The sequence below is a fragment of the Pan paniscus genome, chromosome 10 (assembly GCF_029289425.2).
Source record: "Pan paniscus chromosome 10, NHGRI_mPanPan1-v2.0_pri, whole genome shotgun sequence".
Classification (NCBI taxonomy): domain Eukaryota; kingdom Metazoa; phylum Chordata; class Mammalia; order Primates; family Hominidae; genus Pan; species Pan paniscus.
In genome coordinates this window covers 27,534,299-27,547,093 of record NC_073259.2, presented here as the reverse complement: position 1 = coordinate 27,547,093, position 12,795 = coordinate 27,534,299, and the positions used below count along the sequence as shown (strand labels likewise).

At 36.1% G+C, this 12,795-nt stretch overlaps 1 protein-coding gene across 4 annotated transcripts in view; it reads right to left on the bottom strand.

Moving 5' to 3' along the window:
* The window catches only part of GRIP1 (glutamate receptor interacting protein 1), a 726,419-nt gene that overhangs the window by 465,386 nt on the left and 248,238 nt on the right, over positions 1-12,795 (bottom strand). The gene's annotated exons all lie outside the window — the stretch shown is intronic.

Genomic DNA, 12,795 nt, shown 5'->3' with positions numbered 1-12,795 from the left:
TTCTATTCCACATGCATTAGGAGCACATAGAACTCAGTGCACAGTGTTAAATAGGGAAGTGACATGATCTACATTTAAGATGAATATTCTGGTTGTTTATGGAAAATGGGCAAGAGTGGAAATAGGGTTCTCAGAAAGAAATCAAGCATGATTCTTTGACTTTTGGTGTGAATAACTGGAAGGATAATACTGTGATAGTATTACTATGATAGGAATAATGGTGGAGATACAGGTTTAAGGGCTGTGCCTTAAACTATTGTCTATATTATGTGTATATACTTTATATATAGTTATAAATTTTATATATAGTTACATACTTTATATATAGTTATAAATCTATGAATTTTATTTTAGAAGTAAATGTACCACCTTCAGCTGTGCAACTGTGAGCAAGTTAAACTCTCTGTACCCCATTTCCTCATCTACAAATGAGGATAAACAATAGTACCATATTCATAGGATTACTGTGAGTATTAAATGAGTACATGAAGCTCTTGGAGATTGGTACATAGCAAGAAAAATTTAAATGTATTGTTATTGATAATAAAGGTTAATTTACTGAAAGGAGCCTTCTTTTCATTTTCATTCACTTTATTATAGCTGCTTCTTATGAAACCTTGTAATTATCTGCTTATTTAACTGTGAGTTCAAGGTAGAACTGTCCTTTTTATTGTTACATTCCGATAGTCTAACATATATTTGTCCCTTTATTAATTCAACAAAGAATTTACTGAATACTTATTATGTGTCCAGCTGCACTAAGTACTAGTGATACCATAAAAAAAAAAAAAAAAAAAGCAATGACCATGTCTTAATGAAGCTTACATTCTGGGGGGAGAATGAGTTTATAGAAAAATTAAATAAATCAATCAATAAGGTATATGTATTAGTTCTGTCACACTGCTATGAAGAAATACCCGAGACTATAGTTTATATTTAACAAAGAGAGAGAGAGAGAGGTTTAATTGACTCAGTTCTGCATCGCTGAGGAGGCCTCAGGAAACTTTCAATCATGGCAAAAGGCAAAGGAGAAGCAGGGACCTTCTTCACAGGTCAGCAGGATGGAGTGAGTGTAACCAGGGGAAATGCCAGACACTTATAAAACCATCAGATCTCATGTAAACTCACTCACTATCACAAGAACAGCATGGGGAAACCACTCCCATGATCCAATTACCTCCACCTGGTCCTGCCGTTGACAAATAGGGATTATGGGGATTACAATTCAAGATGAGATTTTGGGTGGGGGATAGCCAAACCATATCAGCAGATCCATATTAGATATTTATATCCTTTATATGCATATAGTAAGCATTTCATACAAATTTGTTTTGTTTAAGGAATAAAGCAATTACTATGTAACTAGATCTTCTACTGGAATATTACCAACAAAGGACAAGTCAAATCTCATGACGAGGTAGCACATTAGTGATTCTCATGGATGAGGGTGGTATCATAAGAGGGGAGAGTCAGAATCACCTGGGGAAGAGTTTTTTCCAAATCACAATGATCCTCCAAAACCTAGCTCAGGAACTCCATTTTCCAGAAAACTCTGCCTGATGATCACCTCCCCCATGCCTTCCAAGGGGTCTAGGCCTGAGACTTACAGCATCTAAGGATGACTCCATTAGTTTGGATACTAGTTCAGGTGCTTTAACAAATTAGTAAGAGTGGCTTACGCTGAGCACAGTGACTCATGCCTACAATCCCAGCACTTTAGGAGGCTGGGGTGAGTGGATTACTTGAGCCCAGGAGTTCAAGACCAGCCTGGGCAACATAGTGAGACCCCATCTCTACAAAAAATAAAAGAAAAATTAGCCAGGCTTTGTGGCACACGCCTGTGGTTCTAGCTACTTGGGAGGCTAAAGTGGGAGGATTGCTTCAGCTCGGGAAGTAGAGGCTGCAATAAGCCAAGATCACGCTGCTGCACTCCAGCCTGGGCAACAGAATAAGACCCTGTCGCAAACAAAACAAACGAACAAACAAAAAAAAATGGGGAGTGGCTTAAACAAGATGAAAGATTTCTTTCTTTCTTTCTTTCTTTCTTTCTCTCTCATATTAAGGTCTGAGTGGTGGGAGAGAGGAGGTTGAACTGTTACATGAGGTCATCCAGGGATCTGGGTTCCTTGTGTCTGAAACATGATAACAAGAAATATTGTCCTTATATTCATGAGTGTGACTCAATACTGTCATGGCCAAGTTCTAGCACAAAGGAAGAGAAAAAATAGTAAATTTTTCATCTGAGAACAGGATCAGTAAGTTGCACCTGTCACTTCTGTGTAGATGTCATTGTCTTTTGGTCACACCTTACTGAATTGGAAGAAGGGAAATGTGGTTTCTCTAAATTTGAGAGTTTCTATTAGCAAAGAATGGGTAAATAGACCCACTGGAGGACAATTATTTGTCTCCCCTCACTTACTTTATTGCAGCACTATTATTCTCTGTCGTTATTAAGACCATATTGGCTTTCCCTGAAACTGATCTCCAAGCTTGCTCAGCAAAGAGCCAGTATTTTATTCATGTTTGTTTCCCTGGTACCTTGCATAGAGCTTGGCCTCTGACAGGCACTCAGTTCCTGTATATTGATTGTACTAAAGGCTCTATCAAAATTTAATTTTCTTCTCACAACAACCTAGTAAGGTAACCATAATAATCACATTTTACAGGTGCTGATATTTATAAACTTATCCACTAAAGATTCAATAAATTATGGACACATTATTTGTAACCAACCTTATGTAAGTCCTCTAAGTCCTTACTCTTTCACTAAACCACACTGGTACATTTTAAGAAAACACAAAAACTTGAGACTACCATTTTAAAATATAGCCTCAAAATCTTAAAGAAGTATTAGAATTTTCAGATGACTAACAGCCTTCTTTTTATCCTATATCAATGAAAATTTTCTGAATGACAAGAAACAAGAATTCTAACAGTAGACTTTGAACTTCTTACAGAATCTTAAAGTCATTTTGAAAAAAACAAAACTAGATCCTCAGTCCCATTTGTTCATGAAATATGTTCATATATTTGCTTCATGATTAAGGTTGCCCCCTTTATATTTTATACTAGAGAACTGTGGGGTTTATAACATTTTAACCTACTCAAGGCACTAGATCTTCAAAACAAAATGTAAATAAAGCAGTATTTGCAAAAGATGATTCCTCATGAACATCCTTTCCTCAGAAAACAAATAAGATTTTATCCAAGAGCCTGAGAAATACCAACTCAAACAAAATTAAGCCTGTTTTTCAACTGTAAGACTTCTAAGTGCTTTTATGACACTCTTATGCCAGTATGACTCTCTGACAGGCAGCAAACTTGTTTCATCACAGTATATATATACATAATTTTCAGTATGCACACACACACACACACACACACACTCACATATATATATTTCCCATGGACTATTTCATTTTAAAGCATAAATTTTAAATTTGGTCTCAAGACCCAACTGCTCTTTAAAAAATTACTGAGGACATCAAAGAGCTTTTGTTTATATGAATTTTATTTATTGATATGTACCATATTTGACATTAAAACTGAAAATTTTATTGTATTTTTTACTTTTTGGGATGGAGTCTTTCTCTTGTCACCCAGGCTGGAGTGCAGTGACATGATCTCAGCTCACCATAACCTCCGCCTCCCAGATTCAAGCAATTCTTTTGTCTCAGCCTCCCGAGTAGCTGGGATTACAGGCACCTGTCACCATGCCTGGCTAATTTTGTATTTTTAGTAGAGACGGGGTTTCACCATGTTGGTCAGGCTGGCTGGTCTCGAACTCCTGACCTCGGGTGATCCACCCACCTCGGCCTCCCAAAGTACTGAGATTACAGGCATGAGCCACCATGCCCAGCCTGAGAATTTTAAAATATGTTTATTACTAATTTATTAAGCAACAAATACACCACATGTTAATATAAGTCAAATATTTTATGAAAAATAACTACATTTCTCAAATTAAAAAATGCCTAAGACAGGCATTGTTTTATATTTTTACTTAATCTGTTCGATATGTAGCTTAATAGGAAGAAGCTACATTTTAATGTCAGATTCTACATTCGATCTGTTGCAATATGTTATTTGAACAGAGTACACAAAGAAAATCTGAAATGTAGTTGGAAAAGGAAGGAGTATTTTAACAGCCTTTTCAGATAATTGTGGATATTCTTTGATACTATACCAGGATTCAACATTAAATATTAGTTATAATGTGGATCTGAAACTATGTCAAGGAACTGTTTGTACTCTATCACATTAATATCAGTTGTTCTTTCTTACATCTAGAATATATCTTGACACATCATGCATTTGTTAGCTGGAAAATATTGGTTCACTGAGTTATGCAGGTCTTCCAAATGTTAATACATTTCATGTTTCATTATACAATATCAAAACATCACATTCATTATCTCCACAAATCTCATCCAAAAAGTCAGTAAGTATATTAGGAAGCTGCCAAGTTCATAATGGTAGATACAAGTTTTCCAAAGTTCCAATTTTCACTTAAAAGCTTGTATTTTATTATTGGCAACAAATGTTATCTGTTATCCTTGAAGTAACAAATGAATTCATCTTGTTCATTTTTGAGAAAATGTCTGCCAAATACCCAAGTCTGAATAACTACAATTTGCCTGTCCATTCTTTCAATAAAAATATTATTCCATGGAAAAAGTAGCTAATTCAGTTCACAACTCAAATATTTCATTAAGTGTTTTTTTGGATACAGTCATAGTACTTTGGTATGCAACAGAGTGCTTTAAAAGTACGTCCCATTTTGTTAACACAGAATATTAAAAAGATATTTATTATTTCTTTAAAGGCATTCATAGGTGAAATCTGCTTTTTGTTTTTAATTGCATGTGTGTGGTGGCAAAGAATATACTACTACTACTAGTAAACCTTGGTGCCACTGTTTGGGTACTAAAGCTCCAGAGGTGTTACCCACTATTGTGTAAGCTCAAATAACATGGACCCCCAGGGGTCCATAGACTATACTTTGAGATCCACTGCTGTACAGAACCACTAATGAGTAAAAATAGAGAAGAGCCTTGGCTTACTGTTATTTTCTGCAAATTCTAATAAAAGGTGTCCCAAAAAATCTTAATGCAATTTAAAGCTTTAATAATTTCAGAAGTACAAATACTAACAACGTACTTAAATGTCTTTTACATGTATTTAGTTTAGTGCATTTGGGAGGATAAAATTTTATTTTAACATTTTTGCTTCCCAGTATTCCCAAATGGACTGCCAAAGAAGCCCTTTGCCTGGTGACCTCAGTCACCTGATCTGCCTCTATTACACTTTTGGCAGGTAATATCCAAACCGATGTATATTTCAAAACCTTTTACTTTTGTTGATTTTAAAGCTAGAATAATGAATTCAATCCTTTCAGCTAATAAGCTCAGTAGATGGAAATTTTTACAAAGTTTTAAAATCAACTAGAGCAATATAATCACATAAGATGGTAGTTATGTTGAACTGTAATAAGAAATATTAATGTTTTAAAATGTTAAGTAATTTTCAAATGTTGTTTTCTGTAAGTAATTACACTATATTATTCTTAGGTTACTGGTGTCACAGGAAATCATGATACAAATACATGAATTAAACCATTGCCTAACGTTAATAAATATTTATTGAACTACTATTATGTACCAGGAATTGGGCTAGGCACAGCAAAACATACAGTAAAATTTTTAAATAATATGCACTGCTACATTAAACCACTTTTATAATGCCAGTACAAGGTGGCTTTTAGTTTTATATGTCAAAAGGTCTAACTAAACTGATAATTTTGAATAGTTACTGCCAACATTCAAACTAAGAGTTCCAGTTTCCAGTTCAGCATCTAAGGAGCATGAGCATCACTACTCTATCCTAATAACAAGTGAAAGGCTAACAAACTGAATCAACAACTCTTCTTGAACCCATCAGAGATGTGATATCATAGGGCAAACCACTGCCCACAAAATTGAAGACACAAACAGGTGAATCAGAGAATCACTACTCTTACTGGAATGGAAACCAAAGCATAAATTTCTGTGGGAACTGATGCTGGGCTAGGAAAGCCTGTGCTGCAATTGATGAATTTCTGGAGTGTAGATAAGCCTGAAAGATAAAAACTCCAGGGAGAATCAGTCATCTAGAGGCACCTTACTTTAGTGAGCTTTACCTCCTGAAACCTGCTGAGGTTCTCACAGTGAATACTGAAGAAATATCTCCTCCTGCTTTTGGCAGGAAGAGGGAAAAATAACCATTTTGAAATATGCTGGGCTGGGCACGGTGGCTCACGCCTGTAATCCCAGCACTTTGGAAGGCCGAGGTGGGTATATCACGAGGTCAGGTGATCAAGACCATCCTGGCTAACATGGTGGTAAATAAGCATGTGAAAAGATGCTCCAAATCATATGCGATTAGAGAAATGCAAATTAAAATAGCAATAAGAAAGCACTACACACCTATTAAAATGTCTAGTGTCCACAACACTGGCAATACCAAATGCTGGTGAGGATGTGGAGCAGCAGGAACTCTCATTCATTGCTGATGGGAATGCAAAATGGTACAGCTACTTGGGAAGACAATTTGGCAGTTTCTTAGACAACTAAATATTCTCTCTTAGTATTCAGTCCAGCAATCATGCTCATTGGTATTTACCTAAAGGTATTAAAAATTATGTCCATGTACAAACCTGCACATGGATGTTTATGTCAGCTTTATTCATAATTGCCAAAATTTGGAAGCAACCAAGATGTCTTTCAGTAGGTGACTAGATAACTAAACTATGGTACATTCAGACACTGGAATATTATTTAGCACCAAAAAAAATGAGCTACCAAGCCATGAAAAGAAATGAAGGAAAATTCAATGCTATTACTAAGTGAAAGAAGCCAATCCAAAAAGACTACATAGTATGATTCTAACTGTATGACATTTGGGAAAAGGAAAAACTAGGGAGACAATTAAAAAAAAAAACAGTGGTTGCTAGTAATCAGAAGGAGGGGTGGATAAATAGGTGAAGCACAAAGGATTTTTAGGACACTGGGATTATGCTGTGTGATACCATAATGGTGCATATGTCATTATACATTTCTCAAAATCTATAGAACATACAACACCAAGAGTGAACCTTAACATAAACTATGGACTTTGGGAGATAATGATATGTCAGTATAGGTTCCTCAATTGTAACAACTGTACCACTTTGGTGGAGGATGTTGATAATGGAGAATGTTGTATATCTATAGGGAGGTTAGGGATACATGGGAACTCTGTGCTTTCTGATCAATTTTGTTATGAACCAAAGCTACTCCAAAATATAAATTCTATTTAAAGAAAAAAAATCAACCTCGCCCTTTTCTAGTATATATAGTAAAATTATAAACTTGGTAGAGACAAGTTAGCAAATTTAGAAAATTTTATTTAACATTGTTTTTTAGATTTACCATTAATGAGTGCTATGAAAATGGAGCTAAATATTTTGTATCACAGCAAAAATGTGGAAAGCTATGGATGACTAAAGATCTTCATAACTGTTATATCTTTATGTTACCATGAGTACTCAAGTCCAAAACACCCTGACATGCATAATTGTGGTTTCCCCCTAACATCTTGCTTTGTGATGTAAGAAATAAAGAATACTTCTTTAGATTTCTAGCTTAGGTTGAGAAAAGGTTAAACAGATGTCAGGCTGCAAAGATAAAAAAAAAAATCCTTGTCAATGCAATTTAGTTGAAGTTTATATTTTAATTTTTAGTGGCATTAGTTAGTCTCCCTAGAGAAATCGAGCCAATAGTAACTATAAATCTCTCTTATACATACTCACACTTCTGGGTTTTGGAAACAAACCATTGAGATCACCAGCAACTCCTTTCTTAAGTAGTCTTGTAGAAGGAAGTGACTTAGGAGGAAAAGGAGTGGAACTGAATAATAGATTTGGAGTTTCATCAGAATAGGGGTGGTGATTCTGTATACATTTCATCACACAACAAAAAGTAGAGGCCCTACTGCGATCAAGTCATATCTAATAGGGGTTTTGAGTGTCACATCCTTGGCCGACTACATTATCTCAGGAAGAGCTCCTAGATGATGAGCATACCTTGGACCAGAAATAGAATAGGGGCCAAGTGATGGAGCCACTTCCATCTTGTGTGTGTGTGTGTGTGTGTGTGTGTGTGTGTGTGTGTGTGTGTGTGTGTTTCTTTCTTTTCAATTACCTGGTATTCAGAAAGCATCATGCAGTTGAAACATTCAGGTGAGCTAGGAAGAAAGGAAAGAGCTGACTGTGAGAAGCTTATAAAAGCCCAGAAGCCATATTGCAACACACGTAGAAGCAGAATCCCTGGTAGAAGGTGGCTTCGCCAATCTGTCTTCTTATTTTCACCTATGTTTTATGACTAACAGAACCATATACTTTCTCAGCATACTTGTGAAAAATTCCAAAACTCAGCATGCCATTCCTTTTATAAAGCCAAAACCAGATTATTAAAATGTTGAAAAACAATACATGCTGGCAAGGCTGCAGAGAAAAGGGAATGCTTATTCATTGCTGGTGGGATTGCAAATTAGTTCAGCCACCATTGGAAGCAGTTTGGAGATTTCTCAAAGAACTTAAAGCAAAACTGCCTTTTGACCTGGCAATCCCATTACTTGGTATATATCCAAAAGAAAATAAATTATTCCATCAAAAAGACACATGAACTCATATGTTTGTCACAGCACTTATTAACAATAGCAAAGACATGGAATCAACCTAGGTGCCCATTAACAATGGACTGGATAAAGAAAATGTGGTACCTATACACCATGGAATACTATGCAGCCATAAAAAAACCAAAATGATGTCCTTTGCAGCAACATGGATACAGCTGGAGGCCACTATCTTAAGCAAAATAACACAGGATCAGAACATCAAATACTGTTATGTTCTCACTTATAAATGGAAGCAGAACATTGGGTACACAGGGACATAAGGATGGAAACGGGGGAGGAGAAAGGGAAAGGAGCAAAGGTCAAAAAACTGTTGGGTACTATCCTCATACCTGGCTGATGAGATCAATCATACCCCAAACCTGAGCATCACATGATATGCCCAGGTAACAAGCTTGCACATGCACTCCCTGAATCTAAAATAAAAGTTAAAATTATAAAAATAGATTAACTAAAATAAAGCCAAAGCTAGTAACACAGAAATAGGTCTTCAACTGAAAACAGACCTAGTAATTAGTTCCAGCAAACCCTACTAACTGCATGACCTTGTGCAACTTAACCTCTCCAGACTTGTTTTCTCATCTATAAAATGAGGGGATTGCACAATATGATAGCTTATGTGTTTGGAAGCTCTAAAATTCTATAATTATCTGATTACATAATCCTCAGACATGTAAATATCTTGAATATCAAAATTTCCTAGGAAATTAAGATAGCATTGTAAAGAACTGTTTTTTTATAATTATGTGTTATTTGGTACATGTTGGTAATGGTTCTCAAGTTGCTGCCTTTGTATTTGTTTTGGGAGATTAAAATTCCTTGAGGATAGAGATCTCTAGATTTCTATTTGGTTGATTACCCAATAATGTCTAGCAAAGTGCTTTGCACATTAACATTTTCATGATAAAAATGATCAATGATCATTTACAGCTTCCTTGATTTATTAAAACAATTAAGATTCATCTTTCTCCTTCATCAGTATTTACTCTGGCACCTAATACACCATATGTATCTCTATAGCAGAAAAATTAAGATTTTGTACTTTGATAAAAAAAGAGACATTTAATAGAAGCAATATTGGAAATCAAGAATTTACTCAGTAAACACCAACTGTAATACCAGGAAATCATTTCTTTATACAAATGATTTCCCAGGCCTGAGAATCCTAGCACTTACACCACTCACAGAGTACAGAATTCAAGGAAAGAAAGAGTTCTGATTTGGGGTGACAGCATCATCCTCTTTGCCTTTCTCTCCCACAATATAATCCCAACAGATAACCACACGCTTTTTACTGTCATGTTTGGGCTAAAATTCTCATCAATTGAACAAGATGTAAAACAGAAAATCCAATGCCATCCTCAAACTCTGAAACAGAGAGCCTGATGATTCTGAAGTGTAACCAGTTCTAACTCTATTAACAGGTCTATCCTTTCCAGGAGAGTAAGCAGAAACAGGCTGCAGCTGCCACAAGGCCCTAATGTTTCATTCTTTGTACAAGTCTGACAAGTTTTCAAATTTAATAGCATTAGCAATGATGTGATGTAACCGTGGCAGAGGTAGCCTGAGTCTGCCAGGATTTTTGAAAAGGTGGGTGGGGCACAATCCCTAAACACCTAATGGTTTGGGATAAGGCATTTTAATCATTTAACCAAAAAAATCAGACATACTAACAACCCTCCCCATCAAGGTGGAGTGCAAAGAAGCAGTAGTTACTGGTTGAAAGGTGGATGGTTTCAGATATATGTGAATAAAGACATAGCCTGTGCTGTTGAAGCTCCAGGCCCAGGTCATGCGTCTACACTAGGACTGCCTCATATGATGAGTCATTCCTTGCATGGCACTGGATAATTACTGCATGCCTGAAGCATTTTACTGGGTCTTTTTGATGTGACATAGCTCAGAGGATTTTACAGGGCTTTGGCAACGCAAATGGCCTACTCATCGTGAAGCTCAAACACCACCTCCCTCCCCACCAAGCCGAATGCCCTTTGCATAACCTGGACAAGTGGTTGTCCATTTTTCCTTCAATGTGTCTATTGATGAGAAGGTCACACATTTAAATAACTGTGGTTTATATAGAGGAAGCACAGGGAAACTCATGATTCAAGGATAATTATAACCAAGAAAAGGCCACTCGAAGTGAATTCACTTAAAAGTTAAATTTCATAGTTCAGAGCAGAAATAAGAAGGCTAGAAAAATGAACAAAAATGAATACAATATTGACTTTTATCTTTTTTTAAGAGGGGGCATAATTTTTTTAAATTACTGGAAATGTATATGATAGCACAAAATCATATAATAAAAAATTTAACATCCTTTACTTCATGTTGGACTTTCATTAGCTTAGTCTAAAAGAGGCCATTTTGGTAAAAGTTTCCAAGAGCTTTTTTTTCCCCAAAGCCCTCTCTTAATCCCTTGATAAACAAATCATTCTCTTTTGACATGTTTATATTACCACTATTGTCTACTTTTCATCTTCAATTTTTAACTAGTCCAATTCTGTCCTTATATTTGAGCAGTCTGTCTGCATCTCATCAATCTCATTAAACTGAACCTTTCTGCAAGATTTTCAATTTACACTATTCTTCATTGCCAAGAAGAGTAATCAGTAATAGCATGTATTTGTGGCCTTTCCTAACAATTCATAGGGTCAAATTTTAAAATAGTTAGTTTATAAGCAAATTTTTTCATGCCATAAAAATTTTTGCTTCGTAATTCATTTAATAGAGATTTCCACATCGTCATTATCACCTTTCTCCATATGACTTTACACAAAAGGCATGAGAGGTTAAATACAAAGTCTGCCAATATCACGCATGATCATATTATTTCGTACAAAGGGCATTAGCTGCCTTCTCACCAGGGAAAGTAGTTTGATATAGATATGCCTTCATCCTTATCCTTAGGGATTAGTAAGTATAAAATCTTAGGTTCACTTTGGGTGCCATCCTACTTTGCCCAATGACTATATCTGAGACTTCAGGCAAGGCACTTAACCTGTTTATCCCACAGTTCCCTTATCTGTAAAATGGGCATAATATAGTACCTTCATCCCTAGCTGCTTCCAGGATTAAATGATTGTACAGTGCCTGGCAAGTAATCAGCACCTAACAAATGTCAGCTTTTCCTCTGCTGCTGCTCTTATTGTAATAGAATGATGAGAGTGCCCTTTGAATGACTAATAGCAAAGTTCTTCCTTTTCAGGGCATAAAACTACATTTTAAAATGCTGAATGCATCCTATATCAATGGAATAAAATTTTTGATTAAGGACTGGAATACTTTGACACTGTTGTTGGGAGTTAAATTAGTTCAACCGTTGTGGAAGACAGTGTGGTGATTCTTCAAGGATCTAGAACCAGAAATACCATTTGACACAGCAATCTCATTACTGGATATATACCCAAAGGATTATAAATCATTCTACTATAAAGACAGAGGCACACATATGTTTATTGCAGCACTGTTCACAATAGCAAAGACTTGGAACCAACTGAAATGCCCATCAATGAGAGTCTGGATAAAGAAAATGTGGCACATATACACCATGGAATACTATGCAGCCATAAAAAAGGATGAGTTCAGGCAGGGGGCATGGAAGAAGCTGGAAACCATCATTCTCAGCAAACTAATGCACAAACAGAAAACCAAACACCTCATGTTCTCACTCATAAGTGGGAGTTGAACAATGAGAACACATGGACACAGGGAGGGGAACATCACACACTGGGGCCTGTCAGGGGATGCGGGGATAGGGGAGGGATAGCATTAGGAGAAATACCTAATGTAGATGACGGGTTGATGGGTGCAGCAAACCACCATGGCACGTGTATATCTATGTTATAAACCTGCATGTTCTGCACATGTATCCCAGAACTTAAAGTATAAAAAAAAAGAAAGAAAGAAACCAAGTCTTCAACTACTACTCAGAGTTTCTACGATCCCAAAATACTTACAAAGAATTAGGCAGATTGAACTGAACAGTAAGCAAAATGTTATTTTATGGTAATTGAATCTAAGTTCTATTTCTACTTCAAGTGCTGCTGGAATTAGAGATTCAAACATCATCTAGAGAAATCT